Source organism: Balaenoptera ricei, chromosome 10, assembly GCF_028023285.1.
Source record: "Balaenoptera ricei isolate mBalRic1 chromosome 10, mBalRic1.hap2, whole genome shotgun sequence".
Taxonomy (NCBI): Eukaryota; Metazoa; Chordata; class Mammalia; order Artiodactyla; family Balaenopteridae; genus Balaenoptera; species Balaenoptera ricei.
Window position 1 is genome coordinate 27423619 of NC_082648.1, and position 24845 is coordinate 27448463.

General features: G+C 38.1%; 1 protein-coding gene and 1 pseudogene across 2 annotated transcripts in view; one reads left to right on the forward strand and one right to left on the reverse strand.

The window, feature by feature from the left end:
- FGD4 (FYVE, RhoGEF and PH domain containing 4) overlaps window positions 1-24845 on the forward strand; it is a 214824-nt gene that overhangs the window by 39035 nt on the left and 150944 nt on the right. The gene's annotated exons all lie outside the window — the stretch shown is intronic.
- LOC132372472 (small ribosomal subunit protein eS12-like) lies at window positions 21689-22082 on the reverse strand (annotated as a pseudogene).

Sequence of the window (24845 nt, forward strand, 5' to 3'; positions counted from 1 at the left end):
GTTATATGTATAGTAACCCTACCTATCATATTACTCTACCTATTAGATGAGACATCTAATCCATACGTGATGTGTGTTGTTTCTGTGTCTGGGGGTCCATAACTTATTCATCATGTTCAGAGTTAATACTGATTCTTCTAAGTTTGTGTTTGATAATAAAATATTCAGTTAGGAAAAAATATTTTACTCTTGGGAAATTATCATATTTTGAATCAGGATCATGTGGGAAAAACTATATTCAAGCAATTAAAACTTGTGTAAATACAAATTTACTGATTTTTTTTTTTTTTTGCCCTTTTCAGGTAAAGATTTTCATGGCCACTTATGATTCATGTATCTCCAGGCTTGTAACAAAAACTTTCAAAAGATTTTCTTTCTTCAGTCTTAGAAGCTAACAGAAAAATGCCACAATGCATAAGAGGCTTTTACCTGTTGAGTTTAATAGTAATAATTCAGTTTATTCATCTGTGTCTCTGATTCTTCTGATGTCTTTTTGCCAGGTAGTTTATTTATCTGCTGTAAATTTATACAACTAGCAGAGTGGAATTTGAATCCACATATTTGCACAGAGCACTGAGAGATGCTATAAAGGAAGCAGACACCTTCCTGGGGCAATTTCAAGAATGTTGTGCATTTAAAATATCTGCTTCTCTTGTTTCCAGTTTTTGCCCTTTGCCCTGTGACTGTTATCCTTCCTTTTGGGCTTTTTAAAGGTTTTCACTGTGACTTTTTTAGTTATGGATTTGGTTTGGTTTCTGCATTATATCAGGTGGTTAACAACAAGTAAACACTACATATTTGTCATAGGAAAATGTAGAGAAGTTACTTTTACATTTCCAATGTGGCAGCTTTAAAAGCCTTCACAGCTTGTTCCATGGTTGGCCTTTTCTGGTGAGTATCAAATACAGTGTGCATGCAAAACTTTTAAGTGCTCAGTAGTTAATTGCTATTATTACATTGTTTTCTCCTGGATTTGACTCTCTCCCTTTTCTGGTTCAAGGCCATTAATTTTTACTATTTGCTTATACATTCTCTCCAGGGTTTGCTTACCTTTTAAATCAATGCCATTGGACTCCTACCATGCACTAACATTTGCCTTCTTTTTGATCTTTGAGGAAGCCACTATGTACTTTTATTTTAAATGAAACTTAATTCCAAATATTTCTAAAAATAGACAAAAGGCTGGAGGCAGTGTATCAGTGCAAAATTGCTTGGGACTCTCCAACCCCCACCCCTTCCCCATTGTTTTAAGTAGAAGCAGGGCGATAGTTAGGGAGAGAATGCAGTCAACACTTGCCTGGCACAGTGCTTTGCTGTTTAGTAAAAATAGAATGTATTAATCCCCATTTTACACTGGTGAAAGCTAGGCTTCAGAGAATATAAATAACAGGCTTTTGAAGGTTGTACCCCTAGTAACTGACAAAGAGGGGATTGATCTCTGACTCTGGTACCATTGCTGTACTTTTTCTTGAAAAAGATAACCTATATACAATATAAAAAAGCCTTAGCTTGGTGTCTGTCACATATTAGATTCTTTTTTTTTTTTTTTAATGTAGTTGGCTTTTTAAATTGAAATATAGTTGATATAGATTCTTAATAATAGTAGATTCCTTTTTCCTCTATTTCTCTTTTTCTGAACTTTTCTGCCTCTCAGTGAAGCAGTTAATTTAAAAAGATGCAAAGGGGATAGCTGCTGTGTTTCCTTTCCTCCTTTAGGAGAAGGGGCAACTTGAGGAAATGAAATGTCCTACATAACCCTATGCTGCTTTATCCGTTTTTGGCTAACCATGAGGGGACCACTCACAGAGACCTTTTCTATTTTGAGTGTTAAGTGGGAGCCAACTGAGAGCTGTAGAAAGCTAGAGCCAATTTGACACCTTAGTAACAAGGGTTCTGTTAGAAGTTTGTTTGAAGAATTTTTTTCTTAGTAAGCAAACATTTCTAGATCTTAGCTTTTAAGGCAAGGAGGCCATATGTGTGTGGGTTTATCTCTGGGCTTTCTATCCTGTTCCATTGATCTATATTTCTCTTTTTGTGCCAGTACCAAACTGTCTTGATTACTGTAGCTTTGTAATATAGTCTGAAGTCAGGGAGCCTGATTCCTCCAGCTCCATTTTTCGTTCTCAAGATTGCTTTGGCTGTTCGGGGTCTTTTGTGTCTCCATACAAATTGTGAAATTTTTTGTTCTAGTTCTGTGAAAAATGCCAGTGGTAGTTTGATAGGGATTGCATTGAATCTGTAGATTGCTTTGGGTAGTAGAGTCATTTTCACAATGTTGATTCTTCCAATCCAAGAACATGGTATATCTCTCCATCTATTTGTATCGTCTTTAATTTCTTTCATCAGTGTCCTATAATTTTCTGCATACAGGTCTTTTGTCTCCTTAGGTAGGTTTATTCCTAGATATTTTATTCTTTTTGTTGCAATAGTAAATGGGAGTATTTTCTTAATTTCACTTTCAGATTTTTCATCATTAGTATATAGGAATGCAAGAGATTTCTGTGCATTAATTTTGTATCCTGCTACTTTACCAAATTCATTGATTAGCTCTAGTAGTTTTCTGGTGGCAGTTTTAGGATTCTCTGTGTATAGTATCATGTCATCTGCAAACAGTGACAGCTTTACTTCTTCTTTTCCAATTTGGATTCCTTTTATTTCTGTTTCTTCTCTGATTGCTGTGGCTAACACTTCCAAAACTATGTTGAATAATAGTGGTGAGAGTGGGCAACCTTGTCTTGTTCCTGATCTTAGTGGAAATGGTTTCAGTTTTTCACCATTGAGGACAATGTTGGCTGTGGGTTTGTCATATATGGCCTTTATTATGTTGAGGAAAGTTCCCTCTATGCCTACTTTCTGCAGGGCTTTTATCATAAATGGGTGTTGAATTTTGTCGAAAGCTTTCTCTGCATCTATTGAAATGATCATATGGTTTTTCTCCTTCAATTTGTTAATATGATGTATCACGTTGATTGATTTGCGTATATTGAAGAATCCTTGCATTCCTGGAATAAACCCCACTTGATCATGGTGTATAATCCTTTTAATGTGCTGTTGGATTCTGTTTGCTAGTATTTTGTTGAGGATATTTGCATCTGTGTTCATCAGTGATATTGGCCTGTAGTTTTCTTTCTTTGTGACATCTTTGTCTGGTTTTGGTATCAGGGTGATGGTGGCCTCGTAGAATGAGTTGGGGAGTGTTCCTCCCTCTGCAATATTTTGGAAGAGATTGAGAAGGATAGGTGTTAGCTCTTCTCTAAATGTTTGATAGAATTCACCTGTGAAGCCATCTGGTCCTGGGCTTTTGTTTGTTGGAAGATTTTTAATCACAGTTTCAATTTCAGTGCTTGTGATTGGTCTGTTCATAGTTTCTATTTCTTCCTGGTTCAGTCTCGGCAGGTTGTGCATTTCTAAGAATCTGTCCATTTCTTCCAGGTTGTCCATTTTATTGGCATAGAGTTGCTTGTAGTAATCTCTCATGGTCGTTTGTATTTCTGCAGTGTCAGTGGTTACTTCTCCTTTTTCATTTCTAATTCTATTGATTTGAGTCTTCTCCCTTTTTCTCTTGATGAGTCTGGCTAATGGTTTATCAATTTTGTTTATCTTCTCAAAGAAGCAGCTTTTAGTTTCATTGATTTTTGCTATTGTTTCCTTCATTTCTTTTTCATTTATTTCTGATCTGATCTTTATGATTTCTTTCCTTCTGCTAGCTTTGGGGTTTTTTTGCTCTTCTTTCTCTAATTGCTTTAGGTGCAAGGTTAGTTTGTTTATTCGAGATGTTTCCTGTTTCTTGATGTAGGTTTGTATTGCTATAAACTTCCCTCTTAGCACTGCTTTTGCTGCATCCCATAGGTTTTGGGTCGTCGTGTCTCCATTGTCATTTGTTTCTAGGTATTTTTTGATTTCCCCTTTGATTTCTTCAGTGATCACTTCGTTATTAAGTAGTGTATTGTGTAGCCTCCATGTGTTTGTATTTTTTACAGATCTTTTCCTGTAATTGATATCTAGTCTCATAGCGTTGTGGTCGGAAAAGATACTTGATACTATTTCAATTTTCTTAAATTTACCAAGGCTTGATTTGTGACCCAAGATATGATCTATCCTGGAGAATGTTCAAGCATATACAGTGGAGAAAAGACAGCCTCTTCAATAAGTGGTGCTGGGAAAATTGGACAGGTACATGTAAAAGTATGAAATTAGAACACTCCCTGACACCATACACAAAAATAAACTCAATGGATTAAAGACCTAAGTGTAAAGCCAGACACTATCAAACTCTTAGAGGAAAACATAGGCAGAACACTCTATGACATACATCACAGCAAGATCCTTTTGGACCCAGCTCCTAGAGAAATGGAAATAAAAACACAAATAAACAAATGGGACCTAATGAACCTTAAAAGCTTTAGCACAGCAAAGGAAACCATAAACAAGACCAAAAGACAACCCTCAGAATGGGAGAAAATATTTGCAAATGAAGCAACTGACAAAGGATTAATCTCCAAGATTTACAAGCAGCTCATGCAGCTTAATAACAAAAAAACAAGCAACCCAATCCAAAAATGGGCAGAAGACCTAAATAGACATTTCTCCAAAGAAGATATACAGATGGCCAACAGACACATGAAAGAATGCTCAACATCATTAATCATTAGAGAAAATGCAAATCAAAACTACAATGAGGTATCATCTCACACTGGTCAGAATGGCCATCATCAAAAAATCTACAAACAATAAATGCTGGAGAGGGTGTGGAGAAAAGGGAACCCTCTTGCACTGTTGGTGGGAATGTAAATTGATACAGCCACTATGGAGAACAGTATGGAGGTTCCTTAAAAAACTAAAAATAGAACTACCATACGACCCAGCAATCCCACTACTGGGCATATACCCTGAGAAAACCATAATTCAAAAAGAGTCATGTACCAAAATCTTCATTGCAGCTCTATTTACAATAGCCAGGACATGGAAGCAACCTAAGTGTCCATCATCGGATGAATGGATAAAGAAGATGTGGCACATATATACAATGGAATATTACTCAGCCATAAAAAGAAATGAAATGGAGGTATTTGTAATGAGGTGGATGGAGTTAGAGTCTGTCATACAGAGTGAAGTAAGTCAGAAAGAGAAAAACAAATACAGTATGCTAACACATATATATGGAATCTAAGAAAAAAAAAAAAAGGTCATGAAGAACCTAGTGGCAAGATGGGAATAAAGACACAGACCTACTAAAGAATGGACTTGAGGATATGGGGAGGGGGAGGGGTGAGATGTGACAGGGTGAGAGAGTGTCATGGACATATATACACTACCAAATGTAAAATAGATACCTAGTGGGAAGCAGCCGTATAGCACAGGGAGATCAGCTCTGTGCTTTGTGACCGCCTGGGGGGGTGGGATGGGGAGGGTGGGAGGGAGGGAGATGCAGGAGGGAGGAGATATGGGAACGTGTGTATATGTGTAGCTGATTCACTTTGTTATAAAGCAGAAACTAACACACCATTGTGAAGCAATTATACTTCAATAGAGATGTTTAAAAAAAAAAAAAAAAAAAAAAAGGCAAGGAGGCTCCTGATACAAAGAAAGCAGTTAAGGGGGAGCCCTGACAAGTTTTGCTTAGTAAATGCAGAGATGTATTGAGTAGTAGCCAGTCTCATCTGGGTGGGGTGCTGTTAACATAAGCTAAGTTGTGAATGCCCCATCTTGCCCCCCAGAGATGTGTAGCACAGTGGCCTTGAGTCTAATAGATGGATAAATTCTAAGAAAAGTTCACTTTTTAGTTGTACGGGTCTTTAAGTCTCTTTAAGACCCCATCTATATGTTATATTTTACCATTAAAAAAATGTTTGCAAATTGATGGCTTCTCTGATAATGAAGTTTCTCATTTTTTTTATATGTATGTATATACATATGTGTATATATGCATATATACACATATTTTATCAAGGAACTGTAAACTCTTGTAACTGTCTTGTACACTTTTTTTTAATATTTGAATTTTATTTTATTTATTTTTTTATACAGCAGATTCTTATTATTCATCAATTTTATACACATCAGTGTATACATGTCAATCCCAATCTCCAAATTCATCACACCACCACCCCCACCACCCCCGCTTTGCCCCCTTGTTGTCCATATGTGTTTTCTCTACATCTGTGTCTCAGTTTCTGCCCTGCAAACTGGTTCATCTGTACCATTTTTCCAGGTTCCACATATATGCGTTAATATACGATATTTGTTTTTCTCTTTCTGACTTACTTCACTCTGTATGACAGTCTCTAGATCCATCCACGTCTCAACAAATGACCCAATTTCGTTCCTTTTTATGGCTGAGTAATATTCCGTTGTATATATGTATCACATCTTCTTTATCCATTTGTCTGTCGATGGGCATTTAGGTTGCTTCCATGACCTGGCTATTGTAAACAGTGTTGCAATGAACATTGGGGTGCATGTGTCCTTTTGAATTATGGTTTTCTCAGGGTATATGCTCAGTAGTGGGATTGCTGGATCATATGGTAATTCTATTTTTAGTTTTTTAAGGAACCTCCATACTGTTCTCCATAGTGGCTGTATCAATTTACATTCCCACCAACAGTGCAAGAGGGTTCCCTTTTCCCCACACCCTCTCCAGCATTTGTCGTTTGTAGATTTTCTGATGATGCCCATTCTAACTGGTGTGAGGTGATACCTCATTGTAGTTTTGATTTGCATTTCTCTAATAATTAGTGATGTTGAGCAGCTTTTCATGTGCTTCTTGGTCATCTGTATGTCTTCTTTGGAGAAATGTCTATTTAGGTCTTTTGCCCATTTTTGGATTGGGTTGTTTGTTTTTTTAATATTGAGCTGCATGAGCTGTTTATATATTTTGGAGATTAATCCTTTGTCCGTTGATTCGTTTGCAAATATTTTCTCCCATTCTGAGGGTTGTCTTTTCGTCTTGGTTATGGTTTCCTTTGCTGTGCAAAAGCTTTGACGTTTCATTAGGTCCCATTTGTGTATTTTTGTTTTTATTTCCATTACTCTAGGAGGTGGATCAAAAAAGGTCTTGCTGTGATTTATGTCAAAGAGTGTTCTTCCTATGTTTTCGTCTAAGAGTTTTATAGTGTCTGGTCTTACATTTAGGTCTCGAATCCATTTTGAGTTTATTTTTGTGTATGGTGTTAGGGAGTGTTCTAATTTCATTCTTTTACATGTAGCTGTCCAGTTTTCCCAGCACCACTTACTGAAGAGACTGTCTTTTCTCCATTGTATATCCTTGCCTCCTTTGTCATAGATTAGTTGACCATAGGTGTGTGGGTTTATCTCTGGGCTTTCTATCTTGTTCCATTGATCTATATTTCTGTTTTTGTGCCAGTACCATATTGTCTTGATTACTGTAGCTTTGTAGTATAGTCTGAAGTCAGGGAGTCTGATTCCTCCAGCTCCGGTTTTTCCCCTCAAGACTGCTTTGGCTATTCGGGGTCTTTTGTGTCTCCATAAAAATTTTAAGATTTTTTGTTCTAGTTCTGTAAAAAAATGCCATTCTTAATTTGATAAGGATTGCATTGAATCTGTAGATTGCTTTGGGTAGTATAGTCATTTTCACAATATTGATTCTTCCAATCCAGGAGCATGGTATATCTCTCCATCTGTTGGTATCATCTTTAATTTCTTTCATCAGTGTCTTATACTTTTCTGCATACTGGTCTTTTGTCTCCCTAGGTAGGTTTATTCCTAGGTATTTTATTCTTTTTGTTGCAGTGGTAAATGGGAGTGTTTCCTTAATTTCTCTTTCAGATTTTTCATCATTAGTAGTAGTTTTTGGTAGCATCTTTAGTATTCTCTATGTATAGTATCATGTCATCTGCAAACAGTGACAGTTTAACTTCTTCTTTTCCAATTTGTATTCCTTTTATTTCTTTTTCTTCTCTGAGTGCCGAGGCTAGGACTTCCAAAACTATGTTGAATAATAGCGGTGAGACTGGACATCCTTGACTTGTTCCTGATCTTAGAGGAAATGCTTTCAATTCTTCACCATTGAGAATGATGTTTGCTGTGGGTTTGTTGTATATGGCCTTTATTATGTTGAGGTAGGTTCCCTCTATGCCCACTTTCTGGAGGGTTTTTATCATAAGTGGGTGTTGAATTTTGTCAAAAGCTTTTTCTGCATCTATTGAGATGATCATATGGATTTTCTTCTTCAATTTGTTAATATGGCGTATCACATTGATTGATTTGCGTATATTGAAGAATCCTTGCATCCCTGGGATAATCCCACTTGATCATGGTGTTTGATCCTTTTAATGTGGTGTTGGATTCTGTTTGCTAGTATTTTGTTGAGGATTTTTGCATCTATATTCATCAGTGATATTGGTCTGTAATTTTCTTTTTTTGTAGTATCCTTGTCTGGTTTTGGTATCAGGGGGATGGTGGCCTCATAGAATGAGTTTGGGAGTGTTCCTTCCTCTGCAATTTTTTGGAAGAGTTTGAGAAGGATGGGTGTTAGCTCTTCTCTAAATGTTTGATAGAATTCACCTGTGAAGCCATCTGGTCCTGGACTTTTGTTTGTTGGAAGATTTTTAATCACAGTTTCAATTTTATTACTTGTGGTTGGTCTGTTCATATTTTCTATTTCTTCCTGGTTCAGTCTTGGAAGGTTATACCTTTCTAAAAACTTGTCCATTTCTTCCAGGTTGTCTATTTTATTGGCATACAGTTGCTTGTAGTAGTCTCTTAGGATGCTTTGTATTTCTGTGGTGTCTGTTGTAACTTCTCCTTTTTCATTTCTAATTTTATTGATTTGAGTCTTCTCCCTGTTTTTCTTTATGAGTCTGGCTAATGGTTTATCAATTTTGTTTATCTTCTCAAAGAACCAGCTTTTAGTTTTATTGATCTTCGCTATTGTTTTCTCTGTTTCTATTTCATTTATTTCTGCTCTGATCTTTATGATTTCTTTCCTTCTGCTAACTTTGGGTTTTGTTTGTTCTTCTTTCTCTAGTTCCTTTAGGTGTAAGATTAGATTGTTTACTTGAGATTTTTCTTGTTTCTTGAGGTAGGCTTGTATAGCTATAAACTTCCCTGTTAGAACTGCTTTTGCTGCATCCCATAGGTTTTGGATCGTCGTGTTTTCATTGTCATTTGCCTCTAGGTATTTTTTGATTTCCTCTTTGATTTCTTCAGTGATCTCTTGATTATTTAGTAATATATTGTTTAGCCTCCATGTGTTTGAGTTTTTTATTTTTTTTCCCTGTAATTCATTTCTAATCTCATAGCGTTGTGGTCAGAAAAGATGCTTGATACGATTTCAGTTTTCCTAAATTTACTGAGGCTTGATTTGTGACCTAAGATATGATCTATCCTGGAGAACGTTCTGTGCTCCCTTGAGAAGAAAGTGTAATCTGCTGTTTTTGGATAGAATGCCCTATAAATATCAATTAAATCTATCTGGTCTATTGTGTCATTTAAAGCTTCTGTTTCCTTATTTATTTTCATTTTGGATGATCTGTCCATTGGTGTAAGTGAGGTGTTAAAGTCCCCCACTATTATTGTGTTACTGTTGATTTCCTGTTTTATAGCTGTTAGCAGTTAGTTGCCTTATGTATTGAGGTGCTCCTATGTTGTGTGCATATATATTTTTAATTGTTATATCTTCTTCTTGGATTGATCCCTTGATCATTATGTAGTGTCCTTCCTTGTCTCTTGTAACATTCTTTATTTTAAAGTCTATTTTATCTGATATGAGTATAGCTACTCCAGCTTTCTTTTGATTTCCATTTGCATGGAATATCTTTTTCCATCCCCTCACTTTCAGTCTGTGTGTGTCCCTAGGTCTGAAGTGGGTCTCTTGTAGACAGCATATAAATGGGTCTTGTTTTTGCATCCATTCAGCAAGCCTGTGTCTTTTGGTTGGAGCATTTAATCCATTCACATTTAAGGTAATTATCGATATGTATGTTCCTATGACCATTTTCTTAAATGTTTTGGTTTGTTATTGTAAATGTATTCTTTCTCTTGTGTTTCTTGCCTAGAGAAGTTCCTTTAGCATTTGTTGTAGAGCTGGTTTGGTGGCGCTGAATTCTCTTAGCTTTTGCTTGCTTGTAAAGCTTTTGATTTCTCCATCGAATCTGAATGAGATCCTTGCCTGGTAGAGTAATCTTGGTTGTAGGTTCTTCCCTTTCATCACATTAAGTATATCATGCCACTCCCTTCTGGCTTGTAAAGTTTCTGCTGAGAAATCAGCTGTTAACTTTATGGGAGTTCCCTTGTATGTTATTTGTCGTTTTTCCCTTGCTGCTTTCAATAATTTTTCTTTGTCTTTAATTTTTGCCAGTCTGATTACTATGTATCTCGGCATGTTTCTCCTTGGGTTTATCCTGCCTGGGACTCTCTGTGCTTCCTGGACTTGGGTGGCTATTTCCTTTCCCATGTTAAGAAAGTTTTCAACTATAATCTCTTCAAATATTTTCTCTGGTCCTTTCTCTCTCTCTTCTCCTTCTGGGATCCTTATAATGTGAATGTTGTTGTGTTTAATGTTGTCCCAGAGGTCTCTTAGGCTGTCTTCATTTCTTTTCATTCTTTTTTCTGTATTCTGTTCTGCACCTTTGAATTCCACCATTTTGTCTTCCAGGTCACTTATCCGTTCTTCTGCCTCAGTTATTCTGCTATTGATTCCTTCTAGTGTAGTTTTCATTTCAGTTATTGTATTGTTCATCTCTATTTGTTTGTTCTTTAATTCTTCTACGTCTTTGTTAAGCATTTCTTGCATCTTCTCGATCTTTGCCTCCATTCTTTTTCCGAGGTCCTGGATCATCTTCACTATCATTATTCTGAATTCTTTTTCTGTAAGGTTGCGTATCTCCACTTCATTTCGTTGTTTTTCTGGGGTTTTATCTTGTTCCTTCATCTGGTACATAGCCCTCTGCCATTTCATCTTGTCTATCTTTCTGTGAATGTGGTTTTTGTTCCACAGGCTGCAGGATTGTAGTTCTTCTTGCTCTGCTCTCTGCCCTCTGGTGGATGAGGCTATCTAACAATGAAGTTTCTCTTAATGAAGACAACCTTTGGAAGGTGGAGGCATCTGAAGGCTAGACTCCAGCAGGGACAGCGGGGCTTCCAGGTTTGTGGCTCCTGCCTGGTGACTGAGGAAGGAATTTGTTGGCTCAGGGAATGACCCAAACCCTTCTTCCTCTTGAGCACCAGGAGTCAACATTTGCTATAGTCGTGTGAATCCTGCTGCCACTAGGTGGCAAGATAGAGGCAAAAATTCTAGGTAGATTTATAAGATTAGGAAGCCTCGTTAGCCATACTTCAGGCTTGGGAGGTAGAGTGTGGCCAGTCAGGGTGCCACAGGGAAAGAACTTGTGCCCTAGAGTTTATTTCTGTACTACTAATTTTAATTCTATCCCTGGAAATGAAGTTTCTGGTGATGGAATTTAGAGGTTAGAATGTGTCATCTTAAAAGCATGAATCATGGGACTTCCCTGGTAGTCCAGTGGTTAAGAATCCGCCTTCTAATGTGAGGGACATGGGTTCAATCCCTGGTTGGGGAACTAATATCCTAGGTGCCATGGGGAAACTAAGCCTGCGCACCACAACTACTGAGCCTGCGTGCCACAATGAAGATTCCACTTGCTGCAGCTAAGACCTGACACAGACAAATAATAAATTAGTTAATTAATTTTTAAAAAAGCATAAATCATAAAACCTTAGCTTTTAGAAACTTTGCAAAGCTCTACCATCAGGTTGGTAAGGCACTGTTATCCCTATTTTTTTTTTAATTTAATTAATTTATTTTTAACATCTTTATTGGAGAATAATTGCTTTACAATGATGTGTTAGTGTCTGCTTTATAACGAAGTGAATCAGCTATACATATACATATATCCCCATATCTCCTCCCTCTTGCGTCTCCCTCCCATCCTCCCTATCCGACACCCCTAGGTGGTCACAAAGCACTGAGCTGATCTCTCTGTGCTATGTGGCTGCTTCCCACTAGCTATTTTACATTTGGTAGTGTATATATGTCCATGCCACTCTCTCACTTTGTCCCAGCTTCCCCTTCCCTTCCTCGTGTCCTCAAGTCCATTCTCTACGTCTGTGTCTTTATTCCTGTCCTGCCCCTAGGTTCTTCAGAACCTTTTTTTTTTAGATTCCATATGTATGTGTTAGCATACAGTATATGTTTTTCTTTTTCTGACTTACTTCACTCTGTATGACAGACTCTAGGTCCATCCACCTCACTACAAATAACTCAATTTCATTTCTTTTTATGGTTGAGTAATAGTCCATTGTATATATGTGCCACATCTTTATCCATTCATCTGTCGATGGACACTTAGGTTGCTTCCATGTTCTGTAGAGCTGCAATGAAGATTGTGCTACACGAGTCTTTTTGAATTATGGTTTTCTCAGGGTATATGCCCAGTAGTGGGATTGCTGGGTTGTATGGTAGTTCTAGTTTAAGGTTTTTTTCTTTTTTAGTTTTTTAAGAGCCTCCATACTGTTCTCCATAGTGGCTGTATCAATTTACATTCCCACCAACAGTACAAGAGGGTTCTCTTTTCTCCACACCCTCTCCAGCATTTATTATTTGTATATTTTTTAATGATGGCCATTTTGACTGGTGTGAGGTGATACCTCAGTGTAGTTTTGATTTGCATTTCTCTAATTAGTGATGTTGAGCATCTTTTCATGTGTTTGTTGGCAATCTGTGTATCTTCTTTGCAGAAATTTTGTTTCACGCGAGGACTACTTTGCGAAGACAGTAGGGTTGGGGTCCCACACCTGTGCCAGACGTGGGCTCCACTGGGTGCTCAGCAGCCTGGGGTGGCTCTGGATGCGAGCCCACTCAGTGGACCTTTTGCGAGGCTCAGTGGTCCCTCTTCACTGGTCTTCTCAGGTCGTAGTCAGGTTTCTTCGACATACACCAACCGAAGTTGAAGTGCGTGTGTGTTATCCTTATTTTATAGATGCACAAATAGATGTCCATAGAAGTTGGTTTTTACAAGATCTCACAGCAAGTCACTGGCTGGTCTTGTTCTTTGAATTACAGTTCTGTGTCAGTTAAGCTATTCTTTTAAGTGCAGTCTATTTATGGGAAAAAGTAGAGACTAGAAGACGTTCTGGATCCTACCTTCTGGTTTTCCATAGTCCTGAATATAGGCCCCGATACAACCCAAACCAGGCTGGTCAACAGGTGGTAATGACCAAACTTGCCAGTCCTGTGACTATAAGAAAACAACCTTCATTAGATTGTCACTTAAAATGCAAACCTATGAAGTCATAGCAGCCACCACATTGTGATGCTTACAGAATTGTGAAGATTGAAGGAGGAAGCTTATACGTGTGCCTGGCATATAACCAAGCATAATACCTGAAATTAATAAAATGTTTTTCCCTCTGTAGTTGCCTCTCCCCTCATGTTTGTCTCTTGTTTTGAAAATATATTAGTTATCTGGGCATATTAATGATTAGCTGGAACCAACATGCTGAAGTCAGGGGGAACACTTTCTTCTCAAGAGTCCAGCCTTTTAAGTTGTCTTCCTTTTCTTTGTCACAGCAATGGACTTTGAAAAAAGTAGTGTTACTGTGGAAACTGAATACATAATGCTTTCCCACTTATTTTCAGAAGGAGAACAGTCCATAACTATTCTTCTTAATAGTGGCTTTCAAACATTTTAACCACAACCCAGTACAACACTCTATGTGTTCATGTGCATGTGTATTTGTGTCTGAAATAAAACTTAATCCTTTCTGTGTGTTTATATACTCTGCTATTTTCTATCAGACCCACTAAGGAGATGTGATCACAGTTTAAAAAAATCTTCTGCCTTAGAGAAAGATAAGAAAACATTCGTTTTGGGCTTGTTTTTCTATCTTAACTAAAGACCTTTCAGGTTGGCAAATCCAGGGTGAAGTTCAAAATGAGAAGGTTATACCTCTTAGAACATGTAAGTTTGGATCCTAGACCTTGGTGCTTCCAATAGTACTTGAGGGGTATTGACATTTCCATTAGCTCACCTCACACTTAGTTGTGCCATAGCTATGATTAAAGGCAGTGAGAACAGAAAGAAAATGCAACGTAGGTACTGTGAATCACAGTCAACATATTTGCTAAAACTTTTACTCACCCTGTTTTTCTTTCATGGGTCAATTTTAACCTTACTTCTTTCAGTTCTTGGATCAGTGGGCTTGTGTTAACTCATATCACCTAACAAACCCACTTGAGACAGCTTAGGAAATTCAGGTGTGAATTGTTGTTGTTTTTTTTTTTAATTTTTTAATTGAAGTATAGTTGATTTACAATGTTGTGTTAATTTCTGCTATCCAGCAAAATCACTCAGTTATACACATATATACATTGTTTTTTATATTCTTTTCTATTATGGTTTATCCTAGGATATTGAATATAGTTCCCTGTGCTATAAGGTGTAAACTTGAATAAAACTGATTGCTGCCTCAGCTGCTGATGGACTAGGGCGGCAGTGTTGACTGGTGCGTTCTTGTTCATAACCTGGGGTGTGTGATCTCATTTGCTCCCCATAGCCCTGTGAGAGAAGAGGTGAAATCGTCTTCTTTATTCAAAACCACCACCACCACTGAAAAACAAACAAGCAAATAAAATCCAAGGATTCAAGAGGTTAGCTAGCTTGTTCAAAGTCACATAACTATAGGGGAGAGTAAAGCTTCAACCAGGTCTGCCTTATTACTAAAAATCTTCATACCAAAACCCTTCATAATTAAAAATGTTAATGTCAGGAGTACCTTTGTTGTGTACTAAGTACTAATTAAAATACTAATTCTTTGGGAGACAAATTAGTTTAAAGAGTATAGCACAAGAAAGAATCATTCAACTATCATTGTTTAAAGGTAAATAACCATTCTTCTCAACTTTGTACTTCAGATATTTAGGATGCCTTTCATTTGGAGGAACGTTGATACTATCCCCATAAATACATTTTTTTCCTCTGTGCAGCAAACCTGGAAACCTGTGGTAAATACCCATGTTTTATGGTTTGTCATCTTTCCTGTTTTTGTTTTGAGAAGCCTGTGAAGTAAGGGGGCATGTGGTGATGATATTGTTGGCAACACTAAGATCTGAAAAGATTGTGTGGGAATTTAAATAAGAACTCTGGTCTTCTGACCGCCTGCCCACTTCTTTGCAGAGGCATTAATCCATGTGGGCAGCGTAATTGAGTGTTTTGGGTAAAGACCCAAGGTTAAAAATGACAGAGGAAGAGGACCTCACATTGCATTTGTTACTTGGGTTTAGAATGTAGCCGTGTCAAGACTGTTTTGTCAGTGTTCAATAAAGTAATCCCATGAGGGAAAGGTTAAGTAAAGTTCTGCACTTACCAGCTATTTCACATAGCCAATAACTGGTAGAAATATTCTTTAAGTTGTGATTTTCCTTTCTGCCCCAAGTTTCTTTTAAAGTTTTTGCTAAACACTTAAAATTTTGCATGTGACCCAGTGAAACATGCTATGTAAATAAACAGTGGATTAGCCTTGGTTTTTATGTGTGTTTGATCTCATCCAGCTGAAATTCATGATTCTACAAAAGATTAAAGAAAAAGGACAATTTTGAGGAGAGCATTAATATTATATACCCATTGAAAAGCTGATTAAATAATAAGAAGAAGAAGAATGGATAAAGTGTACTGAGAGTTTCCTGTGTGCTAGGCAGTGTTCAAAGTATTTTACCCATTTTATGTCATGAAATCTTCTCAAAACCCCAGTGAAGGTAGTACCATTATTATTTCAGTTTTTATAGGTGAGGAAACCAAACCACTAATAGTTTAGCTTAATATTGAGGGTCACAGTTTGATAAGTAGTGGAGCAGGTATAATCTGACTTGAGATCCGGTGCTTTTAATAACTGTTGTATTGCCATCCTGTGTAACAGACATTAAGCTAAGAGTTAATAGAAAACGGGTCCTGATTGTAGTTTTACCATTAATTTACAGTCTGAACTTGTACAAGTCATTTCGTCTCTTTTTGCCTATGTCCTCACCTCTAAATTGTGTGATAATATCTGTTCTACCTACAACTCTACTTTGTGGAGGGATTAAAGCTGGAGAGGTACAGTGGCCATGGGGAAGGATACATTGTGAAACGAGAGGCAAAGACAAGGAGGTAAAGACAATAGAAAGTGAAAGAAAGTATATTTTTTAAAAGCTTATATGCAAAAATATTTCAAAATATTGGTTTGGTGAAGGAAAAGTACGTGCAAATACGTAAATTGTCAGGGTAGGCTGTAAGCACTACCTTCATGGGACGATGAGTGGGAGGAGCCAGAAGTAGAGCTCAAGAAGTAGAAGTAGCTCTGTCAGAGATCAGAGGACTGAGGTAAAGGGCGCCCCTGTGGTGCTGCTGCCTGCAGAGGGTGGGCCAGGCTAGACAGCCTCAAGAGGATCCGGGAAGTTAGGATGAAGCGTAACCACAAGTGGTACATTTGTCTAGTGAAGCAAGTGACCCATGGTAAATGTTGGTGAAGGTTTGAGAACTGGATAGAGAAGTTCCATAAGTATTTAGGTAGATATTTGATAATATTGGGGTGTTTCGAGGCAGGTATGAATAATTCAGTCACTTATAAGGGAGAATAATGTGTGTGATGCCCCGAATCAGACGTCACTGTACTTCCTACACTGTCACCTTTACCTTTTTTCTTTTACTCTCATTTCCACAATGACTTCAGCAGGTCATTGCTGAGACTTGTCTAGCTAATTATGTGATTTTTATGTTATATTTGTGTTTTTAAGCTTTGAGCAGAGTGTGAACTGCTTTCAGGACTCATTTCTCAGGAATCTAGTAATTAAGGAATAATAAGGTGTGTATCCATTCCAGGCATATTCATGCATCCCTAAACAGTATGGTTTTCTGGAGAGCACCATGGTAGGGAGAAAGGTCAGGCATCCCCTAGTCAGGAGAAGCCACTTGTCCCTCATTGAGTGGCTCTTCCTGTGTAGTTATTAAACTGCAGGACCCTCTGTATTAGTCAGGAGTCTCTAGAAAGACAGAACTAATAGGTTGTGTGTATACACATATATATTATAAGGAATTGGCTCATGTGTTTATGGAGGCTGGCAAGTCCAAGTCTGCAGTGTCGGTTGGCAGGCTTGAGACCCAGAAGAGCTGGTGGTGCAGCTCCAGTCCAAAGGCCAACAGGCAGAGACCAGGAGAGCCAGTGGTGCAGATGGAGTCCATAGGCAGTCTGCTGAAGAATTCTCTTTTGCTCAGGGAGGCCAGTCTTTTTGTTCTATTCAGGCTGTCAGCTGATTGGATGAGGCCCACCCACATTATGGAAGGCAGTCTGCTAACTCACAGTTCACTGGTTTAAATGTTTATGTTATCCAAAACACCCTCCAAGTTGATGCATAGTATTAATACCTCCCCCCACACCCCGCCATGGGACATGCTAAAGCAAGGCCTCCTTAGAGGATATTGGGAGCCCTCACCACCACTTGGGAGCCAGATGTTGAACCTATCCCATTCTCAGAACTTCTCTCAAATGCAAACGATTTTAACTAAACACACTAGGAAGAAATCTTATAACCTTTCTGAATCAAATTAATGGATAAGAAAGCACTTAAAAAATTGTGAAGCAGTTTACAAATGCACGGAATTTAGGGATGTGGTGAGTGAGGAGGGTGTGGGTAGAGTTTAGCATAATTGGGTGGATTGCCACCTGTCGTGAGGATTATAGGTTGGCAAGAGAACAATAAGCCTTTCTTTTTGTGACTGGACTGCACATAATCATACCCAGTGCAGTGAGGCCTTCTTAGAACCTTCTCTTAGGTTTACAGGAAAATCCCATCTTCATTCTATGGGAGGATGGCTTGGGTGGGATCTGGGAATTCTTGTTCTGCTACCCAGCCATTGAATTCTCACCTACTCTCACTGCTGCTGGCTCTCCAGAGGACTCCTTGTCGTGCTATGTGACCCATGGGTTGAACAACTGAATAGATGAAAAATATAATTTGTTTACATAGCAGCTATCTTTTGAGCCATATTATTTCATATAAACCTTGGGAGAAAATAATAAAATGGACAGGGTGATTTTGTTGCTGTTCATACTGACAGATAGAGTAACCACAATTTTACTTTCTCTAGTCAGTATAGGGCAGCATTTTGCACATTGTTGCTTAATAAATATTTGGTTTGAAAGAAATCTTATTCTATTTCTGTATTCATCCTGTTTTCTCTTACCTCTGATTTTTCCACAGCTCACATTTGAGTCCTCACTATATGAAGAATGCTGTATTATTTTTTAGGAGAAACTAAGTAAATAGAATTAGATCTGCTCCTTCAGGAATTTTCAAATGAAACTAATCTATCTCAATATCACAGTGGAAATATTTAATACTAAATACTATATACCTTAATACTTTTTAAAGTGGAATACTTTTTTTATAACTTAAATCTTTCATTTTATTTTAGAGAATAAGCCTTTCTTTAGTTTAACTTGCAGCAATGGTGGTGTTTCTATTTTTCCAGTGAACTCTTACAACAAAATGTTCATTAATTAAAAATAGCTGCCCAGTACAGGAAACAGCTCATATAGCAGCTTCTGACACTGTTCTAAAAACAGACCTGAGCTGCTTGTGTGCTGAATAAGAATGAGCACTGAAAACTTGTGAACAAATTCAGGTAAAAGCATGCTTTGTTTTAAGAAGGATCTGTGTGCCTTTACATTAATGTTTTTCCGATTATAAGAGTCATTTGTGCTTACTGTTAAAAGACAACAACAGCAACAAATGTTATAGTGGTATATTATGTAGAAAGTGGAATTCCCACCCAGATTGTGGTGTCTGTTTAGTCTGGTGGCTTCTAACAGATTCTTTTCTATGCATATACAACAGTATATACTTACTTTAAAAGTGGAATTATATGTTTTTTTCAACTTGGTTTTTCACTTATATTAGAAATTTTCCACATCAAATCTTTTAAAATCCTCTTCCTGTATTTTATTTATTATCTCTTTTAAGGCAGCATAGTATTTCACTTTATAGCTATACTACAATCTGTTTAAACCAGTTCCCTATAAATAGGCTTATGAGTTGATATTCTTTTAATTTTTTTTCTTTGAAAGTTATTGTTTTTAGGGCAGATGCACTTGTAATTGAACAAATTTACCAAATGTAATTTGTTGGTAGTGTAACATTGAGAGTTTACTATGTGTCTAGAACTCTTCTAAGCACTGTTCTGTGAAAATTAGAAGAATAATGCTACCATCTTATGAGGGATTTACTATTATTGTCCCTATTCTCAAGATGCAGAAAGCCTCCAGGCTCCCTATATGCCATCATGGTCATCCATAGGATGGACTGAAAGAGGGGTGATGGCTCAGACATTTAGGGCTCTTTAAATCCAAAGGAGCTAAGCAGACGGGTAGCAACTGCATCAACACAAAAGAAAGCAGAGCTTACAAATACTTCTTATTGGAGTTTCTGATGTTAAAAATGTTTGCTGGTTGCCATAACAACAGGCTTTGGAAGACCTACCATCTTCACTCCTGTGACTGTGCCTTGAGGATTCCCTGGCTGTTACCACAGATTGTTAGGTGTCTGTGTATCCCCTGCTGATTTCCGAATTTCTATTGTGAATTTATCTGATACACAGGGCCCTTCCTCAGTTTTGTCTGTACCTCTGGTATGCCTTGCTAAGATCTCCTTCCCTGGCCAGTCCTCCCTGATGGCCTGTGTAGGTGCTTATTGTTTTCTACTGAAAATGGAAGCTATTAAGTTTTTGTCATTATTAGTGGCTTGGACTCTAAGATCTGTCTGTAAGATAGACTCTAAAAAAAGTTTCCTGAGACTTAGAAGGTATGTTTCATTTGCTTAAATGATGGTTAAATTGATCCTAGGTATAATATATATATATTTTAAATTGAAGTATAGTTGATTTACAATGTGTTATTTTAAGGTGTACAACGAAGTGATTCAGTTACACACATATATATATATATATATATATATATATATATATATATGTTCTTTTTCAGATTCATTTCCCTTATAGGTTATTACAAAATATTGAGTATAGTTCCCTGTGCCATATAGTAGGTCCTTGTTGGTTATCTATTTTATATATAGTAGTGTGCATATGTTAATCCCAAACTCCTCATTTATCCTCTCCCCCCTTTCCCCTTTGGTAACCAGAAGTTTGTTTTCTATGTCTGTGGGTCTATTTCTGTTCTGTATATAAGTTCATTTGTATCTTTTTTTTTTTTTTTTTATTCTTCATATAAATGATACCATATGATATTTGTCTTTGTCTGGCTTATTTCACTTAGTATGATAATCTCTAGGTTTATGCATGCTGGACATTAAATTTTTAGAACAAAAAGTTTCTGTTACATTTCTTCATAATTATCTAGTCTATCATGACTAGAGAGAAGTGAAGTTTAAAATACCACTAAAAGGGACATGTGTTTTGGTTATTTATTGTAGTGTAATAAACCACTTCAAAACTTAGTAGCTTAAAGCAGCAGTTTGTTATTTTGTGGTTCAGTGGGTTGACCAGGCAGTTCTGTTTTCATGTCCTGTCAGCTGGTTGCTAGAAAGGCTGTGGTCCTCTGAGGTTTGGATAGGAGCTCAGCTAGGACCCAGTGGCTGCTTAGGTCACCTGAGGGTGTCTGGGTTCCAAAATGGAAGAAGTGGATGCTGCCCAAGCAAATAAGGTCCGGGCCCAGAATTGGCACTGCATCATTTCTGTCCTATTCTAACGGTCTAAGCAGTAGTAGGCTCAGCCCAGAGTCAATGTGGGAAGGGACGCTACAAGGACATGAGTACCTAGAAGTGTGTACACAAAATTTTAGAACCACTGGTCTAAAGGAAAAAGTCTATGAGGAACCTAAAATCTTTATGAGGGGTCAACAAAGGGTTGTACAGCCACATCCTCAAGGCCACATTTTACTGGCAATGCAGGATTTGATCTTTGCCCTGAGCCATTCCTTCCTTCCTTCCTTCCTTCCTTCTTTCCTTCCTTCCTTCCTTCCTTCCTTCCTTCCTTTTTTCCTTCCTCCCTCCCTCCCTCCCTCCTTCCTCCCTCCTCCCTCCCTTCCACAAGAGCCCAGTTTTTGGTTTTTTTTTTTAAACTTTGGGTTTGTTTATTTATTTATTTATGGCTGTGTTGGGTCTTCATTTCTGTGCGAGGGCTTTCTCTAGTTGCGGCAAGTGGGGGCCACTCTTCATCGCGGTGCACGGGCCTCTCATTATTGCGGCCTCTCTTGTTGCAGAGCACAGGCTCCAGACACACAGGCTCAGTAGTTGTGGCTCACGGGCCCAGTTGCTCCACGGCATGTGGGATCTTCCCAGACCAGGGCTCGAACCCGTGTCCCCTGCATTGGCAGGCAGATTCTCAACCACTGCGCCACCAGGGAAGCCCAAGCCCAGTTTTTTTTTTTTTAAGATTTAATTTTTATTTATTTATTTTATTTTTATATTTTTGGCTGCATCGGGTCTTTTTGGCTGCATTGGTGTTGTGGAACACGGGATCTTCATTGAGGCGTATGGAATCTTCCGTTGCGGTACACGGGTTCTATAGTTGAGTCGTGCGAGCTCAGTAGCTGTGGCGCGCTGGCTCAGTTGCCCAGCGGCATGTGGGATCTTAGTTCCGTGACCAGGGATCGAACCCACGTGCCCTGCATTGTAAGGCAGATTCTTTACCACTGGACCACCAGGAAAGTCCCAAGAGCCCAGTTTTTTTATTTGATCATTTCTTGCATATGAAGTACTCCTCGATGACATTCTTGGCCTGAGACTGTTTGCCATAGTCCCTAACCACCACACAACCAACCACTTTACGGGGTTTTCCCTGTCAATTTTACAGGCACCTACCCATTCCCCTAGTTTCTTGTCATCAACCTTAATCAGGTTGATTTGGTGCCCAGCGCAAAGGGCCTCCACCAACTTGACTTACACAGGCTCATCACAGTTGGATGCAAACGCACAAAGATGGGCCTGGAGCTTGTCTAAGGCTTTGGCAGCTTCACGAATTCCACATGCTAGGCCATCGTGGATGAGGGCGGTCTTACAGCACCTCTTGCAGAGCAGTATTAACATCCATTATACCTCTGGCAGCAATGGTTTTCTCCGCTATGTTGGTGGCTTACGGGTGGAGCTGAATCTTGAATGCACCCGGGACTCTGCCACAGCAGGGAAAGAGCTGCCTGGAACCATTTCTTACTTTGAGCTTATTTTTTGCTAAGATGCGGAAATGAGCAATGGTTTTATTTTTGAACCCGTCAAATCTGACCCCTTTATATTTCCTCTAAATTCCGTTTGAAAAGGAACCAAATGGTGCCTTTTTTAGTTCATCTCACTACACAGGCAGTTAAAATGAATCAGTAGATACTTTCAACTTTCTTCCTTGTATTTTCCTTAGTCAGATCATTGAGTTCATTAGGTACCGTTTCCACCTTCCACATCACTGCAGGCAATGATTTGCTAATTGTTCTCACAGTACGTAACTTGGGTCCCTTTTCTTCAGGTGCTGATACATTTCTTCACTTTTTCAAATCTTTATTAGCAATCTCCTCAAAACTCTTCCAGCTTCTGCCCACCACGTGGATCCAAAGCCAGTACATATTTTAGGTTTTTGTTGCAGCAGAACCCCACTTCTGGTACCAAATTTTGTTTCAGTTATCTATTGCTGCATAACAAATCACCTCCAAATTTAGTGGCTTAAAACAACAATGGTGTTTTTGCTCACAATTTTGGGATTTGGTAGGGTTTGATAAGGACAGCTCACCTTATCTCACAGTCTGTGTGCTGTCAGCTGGGACAACTTGATTAGGGCTGGAGGATTTATTTTCAAGATAGCTCATTTTCATGCGTGGCAAGTAGGTGCTGTCAGCTGGGCATTTTTTCTTTTCCATGTGGGCCTTTCTCATTTCATGTGGCTGTTTGGACCTGCTCACAGCATGGCAGCTGGACTCCAAAAAGAAGGAGGCAGAAGTTGCCAGGCCTCTTAAAGATTTAGCCCAGGATTGGTACAATGTCATTTCTGCCCTTTTTCCTTTGGACAGTCATAGGCCCAACCCAGAATCAAGGAGGTGGCAAAATAGATCCCACCTCTTGATGGGAGTAGTGACAGAGAATATGTGGCTGTCATGAATCCACTCTACTCTGTTAGGGGTTTTTTTTTTGACAGTACTGAAAAGGCACTCTTGGCTCAAGTTATGAGATGGTGGAAAATAATTGCTTATTATTTGAAGTAAGGTTGTAAGCTCTGGAAGAAGGTTAAAAGAAAACTTTTATATATAAAGAGCATTTTGATATCTGTGAAAATTTTAAATGTTATATTTTACTGGTGGACAAAAGTCATTTTTGGGGGGTAGAATTAATTTCTAAATTCCTTCTCATCCACAGGGAGATCAGCTCGGTGCTTTGTGATCACCTAGAGGGGTGAGATAGGGAGGGTGGGAGGGAGACGCAAGAGGGAGGGGATATGGGGATATATGTATACATATAGCTGATTCACTTTGTTATACAGCAGAAACTAACACACCATTGTAAAGCAATTATACTCCAATAAAGATGTTTAAAAAAAATTCCTTCTCATCAGAATAATACTCTTTTTTTAAATTTCATTTAACAAATGTTTATTAATTATGAACTCTGTGCCAGGCACTGCACTAGGCATTGGGTAGCCAATATTTATTTATTTATTTATTTATTTATTTATTTATTTACTCTTAAGCACCTTTGGTATCAAGATTTGTATGCGACAGGGATGTCTGAATGCACTTATGTATCTTATTTGGTCTTAACACTGACCTGCTTATTTTTAGTAAAAGTTGCCTTCTGTGTTACCAAATGTAGAGAAATAGTCCCCTTCCAAAGATTCCCCTTCTTGAAATAGGGACAAAATGCTGTTTAAGAGTTGTGTGCAATGGAAGGGGGACTCTGGATGCTTTGTTGAAGTGATTGTGGTAAAGCAGAGGGTGAATAATGGGATGAAAGGATTCCAAGTTTTTTTGTCATTTGGAACTTTTGTGTGCCGCTCTTTCCAGATTGGCGAGAGAGGACAAAACAGACGATGGTAGCAGAAGTTGCCCAAGCTTTTGCTTATTTACCCAAATCATCTATTAGGTAAGCTCATACAGGCTAGTAAATGACTTCCTGAATTTGTTAAGCACTTACATTAGTAAATTTTTCCCTATCCAATTTGGAGCTCTTAAAATCAAATTAATGCCCTATTACAATAGTGATTCAAAAGAGTTTAAATACATCTTGTAGCTTTAAAATTCATACAATCTGACTGGTATTAAATCTTTGACCTTTAGTTCCTTTTTTAGCTTTGATCTCATGCTTTTGGGTTTCGTTATACGTTATCTTGATAACACTGATAAGTTGTTAAATATTGAAATAATTTGAGCATGTTTTCTTTAATTAGATTGTTTATAAAAATGTTTGGGGCAACACTGGTTTCCCTCACTTGCTTTTAGTTTTACTCTTCCACAGTAGTTGTCAAGTGTGACTAATAATTTGCTTCCTCTTTCTGTCTCTCCTTCTTCTTTTTATGTTTTTCTTCTTTATTCTCCTACTACCCTATGAAGTCTGGTGGAATGACATATTCAGGAGTGAGATAATGGGTGGTGTGGATGAGATGATTATCATACATGTATTTATGATTCTGTATGAGGAATCCTTCTAGCTTCTTCTTCTTTTTTTTAAAAATTTTTTTTCCAGCCCAGAAGGTCCACCATTCTTTTTTTCTTTTTAAAATTTATTTATTTAAATTTATTTATTTTGGGCTGCATTGGGTCTTCTTTGCTGCGTGCGAGTTTTCTCTAGTTGTGGCAAGCGGGGGCTACTCTTTGTTGCAGTGCACAGGCTTCTTATTGCTGTGGCT